We start from the raw sequence: 11,925 nt of genomic DNA, 5'->3' as shown, positions 1-11,925 counted from the left end.
TGTGTTTTAATACGTAGAGAACCCGAAATGCTGTTGCTAAGGGCAACAGCAAAACCCTAAAGGGTTACCAACGGGTGTGGCAGTAAACTCCTTGGTCAGAGATGGAATGATAGACACAAGGAGAGCCTCCACAATCCTGATTCTCACTTGCAGTGCACAGGTTTAAGCTTACTGCCACTAAACTGACCCCTGACACCTAGCACAGTGAGACAGGATTAGACAGGCAAGTGTTAGAATACAGCCGCAAACTTGCTAAGTTCACAGAGTAATAACAGAACCCCAGCAAGCTAAACGACTGACTCCAGTCTTACTGCTAGGTCTGGATTGGCAGAGTGTAATACCAAATCCCCAGGCCTATTTGCAGTAAGCAACAAACAAATACAAAGCTACACAGTACTGGCTAACTTTCATGAACTGACTAACCAACAGAGATTCAGCAGCATCTGCTTACCCTGAAAAGAGGCCTTATAAAGCAGGTGCTGTCCACGCCCCACTCAGACCTCACAGACTGTGAGCACAAAAACCAGCACCGGATCCCCTGCCGTGCACAGAGCCTATAACCACTGCACAGCAAAAGACCCGAACCGGAGTATCAGTTGCGCTCAGGTTACTCCACTAGCACTTGTCTCCCGGTTGCCATGACGACGTGGCAGCACAGGGCAGGAGACCCTAACACGGGGTGAGTGAAGAAACTTCACTCCCCCTGTCAACCCCTCCCCCCCACCGCCGGGGCGTCCGTCGCCCATATCGGCCGTCAGGCACCTCGGCAGCATATCCGCCAGTGTGTAGGGCCTATAACTGTGCAGGTGTTAGTAAGATCTAGGCTTCAGTACTGATGGTTAAATCAAAATAACTGGCACAGATATCACTAAAACATGGACTATTAGTGTGCCTTGAGGACCAAGGTTGGGAATGCCTGCCCTAACCCTAAAAATCATGTCAACCATTTAACTGTCAACCTTTTGACCCTGTCGACCTTTTGATTGTTGACCAACTGGTGTCGATCTACAGTATCGACTGTCTGTTTACTATCTTCGATCCGGATACCCTCTATTTTATCTCTCTCCATGGTTTGATACATCTGGCCTTTTTTCTGTTAGCTCCCTGCACAGACCAACCCGTTGATGCCTGACAAAGATTGTTTGAACCTGTTTGAATTTGTAGATGATTTGCTCTATGCATTTGTGTGTGTGTCTGTGTGTGTCTGTAAATGTAATATGTATATAATTTATTATATTATTTACTATAAAAATCGATATACAAAATGCAAGTTGCTCAATCGATGTACAGTAATGAGTTACACTGGTGCTTGTAAGAGAGGGTTTTATCTAGACAAGAAAAGACACAAAAATGTTTTCCCCAGCACATTGCAAAGACAGTAGGTGGTGGCACCAATCGCAGTGCACTTGAGGATTAATTCATGTTTGTATGCAATGCCGATATTTTGAAATGGTAAGATTATTAGCAGATTGCGCATGTGCCGCAATCACACTGTGCACGTGCCAAAGTACTTTTGTGATCTCGCTCACACTTTATATTGTATATGCAGAGTGATTGACAAGAATGGACCATTTGGGGGACTTAATGTGGGAGTGGCAGCAAAACCGAAGCCGTGTCATAGCAGGCATGTATCTGCCTTCAGCTACGATCATGTATGTAGAAGTTTGCGTAGCCATAGATCAGCCATAGATGTCGATGTTTCTCATTATTGCGTCAGTGCGTATGAGTATGCAACTGTAAAGGACTTTGCTATGGCTCCAGTGGACGTCTATCTTCTTTCCTGGGCGGCAGTTTCACTTGTGATTATTAGCAGTTCCATAACCTAGAAAAATGCACCTGTGTATGCATCTGCGTACAAATATGAATTAGGCCCTTGGTATGACCCTGTTTACTGTATATTATGCTATGAAATTGACAACTTGAAATATTGCTGCCAACTTCCTTGAAAATCCTCATAAATTCAGTTATGCCAGTTTATATTATATAATACCATCACATACTGTATGCAGACCTTTTCATGAGAAGATTGGTAAATAGTAAATGTTAGATATGTATCTTGGATAACATGTGGGTGGCATGTAAACCCATAATATTTTAAGCAATGTGATATTTGCAGTCATTTGTATAAAACAGGCACACTAAAGTAGATCACCAGAAGTTAAAATTATCTTGAAATTCCTAAGAGGTGTATTGATTTCTGCAAATTACTTTCATCATCACATGCATCAAACAATAAATTGTGGACAATTGCTGAGTAGCCATGTTTATTCAGCATATATGTGCACAAACTACACTCATAATGTTAATGTAGCTCTTAAATCCTTTGTAAAGTACATACTGAACATTGCATATATATCTACAGCAAAGCTTCCAATCACATCAGCCTTTTTTATTACCCTATTTTTATTGTCTAGCAATATTATGAAAAAAGGTAATTTAAATGTTTGCATGGGTAATTGATGCAGTCTGTTAGTGCTATAATAACAAAAAAAAGAAAATATAAATTCCATGTATATCCACTGGGGGGAGACATAGTACAAGCTTTGCTATCGATCCAATTTATTATTCCACCTGGTGTCTTGCATACTGTATCTGCTTAATGAATTGCAGATGCAATCCTGATTTGTTGAGATATTCAACAACATAATCTACAAAATATAGCTAAACATAGATTTTACATTACTCATGTACAGTATTTGTCCGAAATCTGAAGGAACCGCTTCCACCCACTTCACAGTAGTTTGCACCAATATTTAGGAATCCACATCCCCCTCTCTAAGTGCTATGATGGTAGATTTGTCAGACTGTTCGTTAATGTGTTTAAGCTCAATGAATGTATAGAATGCTGCCAAGTGATAGTCAGATGATATGTTTGTGTGCATTTTAATACTAGCTCTCCTCCCCCCTTATCTAGTAATGACAGACTCCTGGACATGATGTTTTACTATTTTTCCTGGGAGTTACAGTAGTTTTTGGAGAAATTCTTTCAGAGAAAGGTAAGACACTAGAATCATAGAAATGGATCAAATGATGACTGCACTGTGAAGGTGAGGCACTACCCCTTGCAATTGTCTGCACCCTGCGTGAATCGCCTTGTGCCAGGACTTTCCACACCTTGCTACCCAAAGACACCTGCACCGGCACTACTGTCTGCTATCCATGCCACAAAGCTGGGAATAGTGCTGCAGGTGGATGCTCATATTGCTAATCGTTTTCCCCAGGAGGATAAAAGCAAAAACAACATGTAAACGGCTGAATAGAACACACCAGATGTCGAATAAAATAACAGTGATGGTAATGCTGCAATAGGGTTTGTGCCTGGATATCTATTGTAGTACACGTGTGTGGCAGCACCTGGGGCTGGACAGGTGAGGATCCTGCAACAAAACACTCCTGTCTTTGCATAGACGCGATTTATTAACTTAGAACCAGCATTTCAATAGCTCGTATTAGAACTGAAAACATTTTTCTTACGGAAGACTGAAGTCTGTAGATGGATGTTACAGTTTACTGGAAATACAGCATGATGTGGAGATAAGACTTGTTTCAGCACCCTGGACCTAATCGGCGTCTACAGCTGTCAATTTGAAAGCAGGTAGGTCAGTGTCTCCAGAACTGTACTAAGGGAACGGGGTAATTCCTCTGCCTCATCTTTCTGTTTGCTATCTTTATCTCCTAAGAACAAGCATGTCAGCATTGTGACTTTTGTGGCGGTGTACGGAAAAAGTCAAAGCCTTTTTTTTTTTTTTTTAAATAATATGTTAATGTAATTTTGCTTATGATACCATTGCTAGATGTTTTGCAAATTACAATACATTGTGTACTGCAATGCATTTTTGCTATTGATTAGTATGTTTGGGTTTTATTTGATTGTAGGTGGTTATTTTTTGTTATAGGTCATCGATAATTTGGGCACGATTTTAGACAATTAATGCTGGGAGAGGGCTGGCCTGCTGCAGAATGTGACACTGAAACAGATGGAGTTCTGGGACAGAAATTAATTAAAAGAAAGAGTGGATTTAATGACTGGGTGTATTTACTCTGACAGTGGCATATACAATATTTTGTGTGTTCCATTTCGTCTTGCTTTGTGGTTTAATAAACGCCTCTAAGTGTACCTGCCTTCTGATATTTTCATTACTCGAGATGTCAAAGTACTGTATGAGCTGAAAAAGCTGTTAGTGAATACTTGGTATTGACTTTATCATAATGGAGATTTTGGCTGTTACATTAGAGTGTAGTGGTAATATTGTCTATTGGACTTTAAGCTGCTAAATTACAATATATTGATTTAAATCAATGTAAGCTAATGGTATTTTATTTATTTTATTAAAAACATTCAAGTTATAATGTATCTCTTGCTACTGACATCAGTAAATTACTAGTCATTGACAAGATTTGTTTTTTACTTCAGTTTATTGTAGATCACATATGTTTTCTCAATTGTCATATAAATTAACCACAGCAAACTTTTCTCTCTGAAATAACTTGCATAGATTATCTTTCAAGCAAAAATACAACATTTTTGGGGCTTATGCAGAGGTTTTTGCAAAAAATTGGCACAAAAATTGCTCACAAAAAATATAATAATTCTACCCACATGCAGAGAAATACACACCTCAAGATGTGCCCAGCCACGCACTGCTACATGGGCGGCATTTGCGCCTGGTTTATTACCAAGTCATTATCATGAAACATACTGTATTTGCATCTGCACTCTGCAAGATAACAAATATATGCCTCCTAGCAGGAGAATACACAGGTTTCTGCAGGTCTGAATGAGCCACATCCCTGTAAACATGCCCTTACAGTACTCTACTTATATTAGATTGTGCCTTTCCTCTCACATACCACCTTTCCAGTCATAGGCACAAGTGATAGAAATGCATTCGTCTACATTGGCATATCCATTCGCTTTGTGAGCATGTGCAGTGCGAATTTGTACAAATTTTGCTACACAGACTGATAGAACTTGAACCTCCACATCAGGCCCTTAAACTGTATATTAATTTAAACAAGTATATTTTTTAATGTTTCAATGTGTTTCTCTCACTGTACTCATTTGTTTTAAGCATACATAGGTATAGATAAAGCAATAGTTCAGATTCATTGGCTTATTCTATCTCTTAGTTAAGCTAGAATACAGTAGCTGTATCAATGCAGTCAGTAGACTGGTAGACAAATTATACAATTCACTTTTACGCTGAATATAAATTGTAATCTCTGGATAATCTCCTACTTAAAGTGGAAAAATCCTAATTAAGTCAGTGCAATCTCCTTAACTTCCTTGACTGGAAAATCTTTTCACAGCGATAAATTACTATTGACTAAATGATACTTCTTATCTAGCTCTTTATAGCAACACTATTAAACTAAAAACAAACTTGCCAAACGAAGGGACTTATTCAGAGCTGGACACAATGCCAATGTTTGCGGATCTGAACAATTTTTTGGGGCGGCATATGCATCATAGTCACACTGTGCATGTGCCAATCTAAATTACCAATGGCAGTCAATTGCCCCGGCGGCTGACTTCCATTTGACATTCTGAGCAACCACAGGGTTGAAGATGTTGCAACCGATGTGAATCCGATGGTGTATCTTTGTACAAAGGCCCTCATTCCGAGTTGTTCGCTCGCAAGCTGCTTTTAGCAGCTTTGCACACGCTAAGCTGCCGCCTACTGGGAGTGAATCTTAGCTTATCAAAATTGCGAACGAAAGATTAGCAAAATAGCGAATAGACACTTCTTAGCAGTTTCTGAGTAGCTCCACACTTACTCGGCATCTGCGATCAGTTCAGTGCTTGTCGTTCCTGTTTTGACGTCACAAACACACCCAGCGTTCGCCCAGACACTCCTCCGTTTCTCCAGCCACTCCCGCGTTTTTCCCAGAAACGGTAGCGTTTTTTCGCACACACCCATAAAACGGCCAGTTTCCGCCCAGAAACACCCACTTCCTGTCAATCACATTACGATCACCAGAACGAAGAAAAAACCTCGTAATGCCGTAAAATACCTAACTGCATAGCAAATTTATTTGGCGCAGTCGCACTGCGGGCATTGCGCATGCGCATTAGCGACTAATCGCTCCGTTGCGAGAAAAAAATACCGAGCGAACAACTCGAATGACCCCCATAATCAGTGGGTTTGAGATGCTTCCAGTGGGCTTCTCAATACAAATCCCGGCGGCTGTGACATTACTATATTATTGCAAATCTGCTCCATACTGTAGCGCAGTTGTGATGGACTTTGCCTGTACCTCTGAATCAAGCCCTAAGTATTTCTCCACATTGTTATTATCCATAGCTGTCCTTCAATCTTAAGGTGTCTGCGCATGTATAAATATAGATGTTTCTGTTTTAAGCAGTAAATGATATTAAATGTGAAAACCACAAAGTTGATTTCATGATAGATGAGATAAGAATTTATTAACACAAAAAATCTGAACTATTGTGAACGAAGATTGTCAACTATTTTGTATCTGTGCATACATTTTATTTTAGAGGATATTGGGGAGGAGGGAAGAGAATGATTAAAATGTCACCATTAGTTGGATCTTTCTCTTCCTTTATCTCTCTCGCTCCCCCTCTCTTCTTCCCTTCCTCCTCCCCTCTCTCTCTCTCTCTCTCTCTCTCTCTCTCTCGCATGCACTTTATCTTTTTCTCCCCATCTCTACCTCCCTCTCTCTCGCTCTCCCATGTGCTCTTTCTCTATAGGCCTAAAGTTTTCACAAATCTCCACTTTATACATAGTGAGAAAAATTCAGTTTTTTTTTAGTTAATACAAAACTGATGCAGTATTTTTCAATCCTTCTTTAGATTTGATCTCCAAATTGCATTCAAGAAATATACTTTTTACTGCTTGCTATTATCTGCTTTCTAATACAAGCATTGCTGTATACAGTATGTCTTTAATTTAAAGTTGATGTTTCTATTTCTTAAGAGTATAGTCAAGAATGTATTTTATAGTATGCCATTCAGGTGCTGCTTTGGTGAGTTATGCTGGCCATCCAGTAGGACGTTATCGTGTACGAATGTACGATTTCGACGCACCATTTGATGCATCATTTGCACATCGTGCATGTTTTGGGTACGATTATGATGCAATGCGTGGTCATGGGGGTCAAATGTTGAAGCCTCTGATAATACGTGCAACTCATATTATCCGTTGTAATCGTATGCACATCGCACCATGTTTAATGCACATACGATGCATCGTTTGATGGAACATTCTATCAGCGTCATTTTCAAGGGGATCACCTGCTTTTTGTGAGGCATACGATCGCTCGATAAATTGTATGCTTCATCATATGCACATAGTGTGTCCAAAAAACCCCAAAGGCCCTAGCATTCATAGCACAGATTCTTTTTGTTTAAAATTGCACTTTTTAGTGTGGCCCTAAATCTAAGCACAAGCAAAAAGATATCAAATGCATTCCTCTTAGTGTACAGTGGAAATTATTAGTAGTAATAATTGGCATTTCTTGCATATTGTGATAGCGCAATTCCAAGAAATGATATGGACATAGAGCCTAAAACATAAAAGTCAACACATGTACAAGATGTAGGCATTATTAATCAATTGAAGAGCTCCAGCAGCAACTCCTACCTCTTTGGATGAAGGGGACTGCCATTACCCGTGCAGCCTGCAGTAGGAGACAAGGAGTGCCCTATCCAGCCTGGTCCTGGCACCTGCGCAATAGATCTGGCAGGCATGCACAAAAGTGGTGGTGGGACTGCGTATGTGTAAAACACCAGCTTTTATGGACTGCATCAGCTGCAGCCAGGGTTGGATTGGCCATAGTGACCACAGGTAAGATCCCCGGTGTGCTGATGTGCATGTGGGGCTTGTTTTGTTTCTTGACATGTGAGGGGTGGCGCTGCTACCATGGTTACACTATATTCCTCTGATGCTGCCCATGTGAGGCAACTTCTACAAATTTTTCCTGGGCCACTTTAAGTTCCCAATCTGCCCATGCTCAACTTTAAAAGAAAGTCCAATAAAATACTGTTTGCTAGCGCTAAATAAATGTTAATATATAAATGAATATATAGATGTTACAGCCAGGAATTATAAAACATCTTGGTGTCACTTGGCCTTTCAAACAGCAGTGGAAATTTCAAACATATTGTAAAAACAAAAGCTATTGTATATTATACATATATTGTTTTTCCTGTGGGAGCCAAATTTGTTTTATTGCTTTCTGTGAGGGCCAATGTGTTTTATTTATTTCTTGGGCAATGTTTTTCATCTGAGCTCGCATCTGAGTTGCACCGCAGTGGTGTTTGTGCAGAGTTGCAGTACAGAGTCAGACACATGCAAATGTGTTGGGCATTCCTGTGTGGTTACAAGGGGTTGGCTAATCAGATGCAGATGTGTGGACATTTATTTATTATTTATTTATTAGCAGTTACTTATATAGCGCACCTGAAGAAAAATTGGGGACTACATCAACTGCGCACAATAACCATTGATCTCTATAATGTCTCTAAACATAAAGAAGTGGGTCAGTTCAAGAATTGTTGGGTCTTCTTACGACTTCCTTCTCTTATTCAAATGGGTTGGAGTCCTCTTAGCAAACTTGTTCCAATGTCCCTCAAAAGGAAGAAGACAGGAGAACGGTATCGTGTAATACGTCCCAGACTCAAAAAGGGGAAGTTGTTCTAGGATTTCCCCTTTTTGAGTCTGGGACGTATTACACGATACCGTTCTCCTGTCTTCTTCCTTTTGAGGGACATTGGAACAAGTTTGCTAAGAGGACTCCAACCCATTTGAATAAGAGAAGGAAGTCGTAAGAAGACCCAACAATTCTTGAACTGACCCACTTCTTTATGTTTAGAGACATTATAGAGATCAATGGTTATTGTGCGCAGTTGATGTAGTCCCCAATTTTTCTTCAGGTTCATTGTATGGTGTTGAGTGACACCTTGGTACTACGCAACTGCAGCCGTTGAGCGCAGTGGTTTACTATTTTTTGCTTCCTTTGTACTTATATAGCGCAGCATATTCCGTTGCGCTTTACAATTAGAACAACAGTTATAGAACAAATCTGGGCAAAGACAGACAGGCATAGAGTAAGGAAGGCCCTGCTCGCAAGCTTACAATCTATAGGGAAATAGGCATTGATACACAAGGATAGATGCTACCTGTTGCATAATGGTCCACCAGATTGCTAGGTTCTTAATGGGTTGTATGATATGATAACCCAGCAATGTTGTAAGACAAAATATGTGAGGTTATGTGGACTGTACAGAGAGGATGTAATTAGATAGGCAAGCATTGAAGATTATGTGGGTGGGTCTGTAATTTGATAGGCTTATCTGAAGAGGTGAGTTTTCAGGGAACGTTTAAAGGTTTTGAGACTAGAGGAGAGTCTTATTGTGCGTGGGAGGGCATTCCACAGATTTGGTGAATCCTTGGTAAAGTCCTTTAATTTTGAGTGGGAACAGGTAATACATGTGGATGTGAGACGCAGATCTTGTGCAGAGCGGAGAGACATGAGTGAAGAGATGTATGATGGTGCAGTTTGATTAATAGCCTTGTATGTAAGTAAAAGTATTTTATATTTAACACGGTAGAATACCGGTAACCAATGGAGGGACTGACAGAGCAGATCAGCAGACGAAAAACGTCTAGCGAGGAAGATTAGCCTCGCAGCTGCATTTAAAATGGATTGTAGATTTTGCTGATAGTGGTTGCATATAGAGACGTTGAATTGCTCTGGCATAGGTCTAGTGAAAGTTTAAATGGTAGGACCGATGGTGACATCTAAAGACGAACAAAGCATGATTGCAGTATCTGTAGACACTGAAAGTGGGTATCTCAGTCCTTGCATATTTGGATGCATGGATGTACACTAGGGAACTGCATTGTACCACATTAGCATAAAGTCGCAGGCGCAACTGCAGCAAAGGAAGGAAGGCCGCAACTGCATCCAACTTATAATTGGACCCTGTGAGGATGAATCCTGCCCCCTAAACAGACCCCATCCCCACAACAGACCCCACCCCATTAGGGCTGCTTTCATAAATTTTCCAGGCTGGTTTTCCATCCCAATCCGCTACCGGCTGCAGCCCATAGAATCTGGGTAGGGCTGCCTGAAAGGCAGAGAGTGACTTCCCACAGGAAACATACTCTGTTAATCGCAGCCCATACTGGCAGTCTCAGAAACCACCTCTCTATGGGACTGCCTTTCGATGGGAAGTCAATGCCAGTCACAGTGTAGCAAGTACAGTCTGGACTGCTACTGGCTCACTGTGGTGGTGCATTTTACTTAGGGAGCTGCAGGTCTGCTGCCCATAAGTAAAATCTGCCATTGAAGTGCTCTATTTTGCGAGTAGAGGAAAATTATTTTGATTTGTGATCCAGTACTTCATATTTGGACTCTTTAAGCTATCAGTATTCACTAAGGTGGTCATTCAGAGTTGTTTGCTCGCTAGCTGTTTTTAGCAGTCGTGCAAACGCTATGCTGCCTCCCACTGGGAGTGTATCTTAGCTTAGCAGAAGTGCGAACGAAAGGATCGCAGAGCGGCGGCAAAGTTTTTTTGTGCAGTTTTAGAGTAGCTCAATACCTACTCAGTGCTTGCGATGACTGCAGACTGTTCAGTTCCTGTTTTGACGTCACAAATGCCCTGCGTTCGCCCAGCCACGCCTGCGTTTTTCCTGGCACGCCTGCATTTTTTCGAACACTCCCTGAAAACGGTCAGTTGACACCCAGAAATGCCCACTTCATGTCAATCATTCTGTGGCCAGCAGTGCGACTGAAAAGCTTCGCTAGACCCTGTGTGAAACTACATCGTTCGTTGTAATAGTACGTCACGCGTGTGCATTGCGCCGCATACGCATGCGTAGAAGTGCCTTTTTTTACCTCATTGCTGCACAGCGAACGAATGCAGCTAGCAATCAACTTGGAATGACCACCTAAGTGTATAATCACCGTGCTAAATTTAAGACGTTAAAGCAGCTCCGTTCACAAAAAAGGGCAGTATATAATGAGTTGTAAAAAATAGAGCGCTAAAGGTGTAAAAAGCGCTAATACCTTTAAAGAAAGATTTCTTTTAATAAAATAAATGTTTAACAGCACTTTCGTATGCAAATGTGTAGTCCATATGAGGTCCGTTGTAGTGGTTCCGTATATAATGCCGGCGGTCAGCACCGCACTTAGATGGTGTCACTGAGGAAAAGCTATATAACTCTCCCTACAGCTGCCTACCTTTGTTGTGTCTCTCTCGGCTTTGTTCCGTCTCGCTGGTTCCCGCTGGCGTCTCCCTGCTCTCTCGCCTGTCGGCGCAATGCAGATTACGTAACAACTTTCCGGTGAATTCCGGTGAATTTTTCTCTCATTAAGATGACAACGTTTTAAAAGTGTTTTTATGACTTTATTGAAACAATCTAATAAAGATTCCCAATAAAAGAAGACCTCAGATCACAGGCGCTATCCTTGAGAAAGTGCTCAACAGCCTGAAACTTGTTGGTAAGCGCCAGAGACCACAGACCTGGAAAGTTGTTACGTCATCTGCATTGTGCCGATGGGCGAGAGAGCAGGGAGATGCCAATGGGAACCAGACGGACGATATGAAGCCGGGAGAGACACAATAAAGGTAGGCAGCTGTAGGGAGGGTTAGATAGCTTTTCCTCAGTGACACCATTTAAGTGTGGTGCTGACCGCCGACATTATATACGGAACCACTACAACGCAGGGACGTGCGGTGAGGTAAATGGCTGAGGAGGCACTGGCTAGCCCCAGAGCCAGATTTACATGCAATATATGAGCAAAAGGGTATATCTGGTCATTATACACAGGCACTGGCGTGCGCAGCAAATTTTATTAGGGGGTGCACCGTTGGAGGGGTGTGTCTAGCATTGCCTTTTGGGCGTGTCTAGCACCATCTATTGACGGTCAACGCATATAAAATATACACCTTTG

The 11,925-nt window shown here is 41.4% G+C and overlaps 1 protein-coding gene across 2 annotated transcripts in view; it reads left to right on the top strand.

The window, feature by feature from the left end:
• The first annotated feature begins 2,690 nt into the window (after window positions 1-2,690).
• The window catches only part of TAFA2 (TAFA chemokine like family member 2), a 479,149-nt gene continuing 469,914 nt past the window's right edge, over window positions 2,691-11,925 (top strand). Inside the window, exon 1 of one of the 2 annotated variants that reach the window (XM_063927374.1) lies at window positions 2,691-3,599. The gene's annotated coding sequence lies outside the window, so the exon portion shown is untranslated. The remainder of the gene's footprint in view (window positions 3,600-11,925) is intronic. The other variant, XM_063927373.1, reaches the window with a different exon arrangement.

Source organism: Pseudophryne corroboree, chromosome 6, assembly GCF_028390025.1.
Source record: "Pseudophryne corroboree isolate aPseCor3 chromosome 6, aPseCor3.hap2, whole genome shotgun sequence".
Lineage (NCBI taxonomy): Eukaryota > Metazoa > Chordata > Amphibia > Anura > Myobatrachidae > Pseudophryne > Pseudophryne corroboree.
Note: the sequence above shows the minus strand (reverse complement) of the source record. Positions and strands in the feature narration are given on the sequence as shown.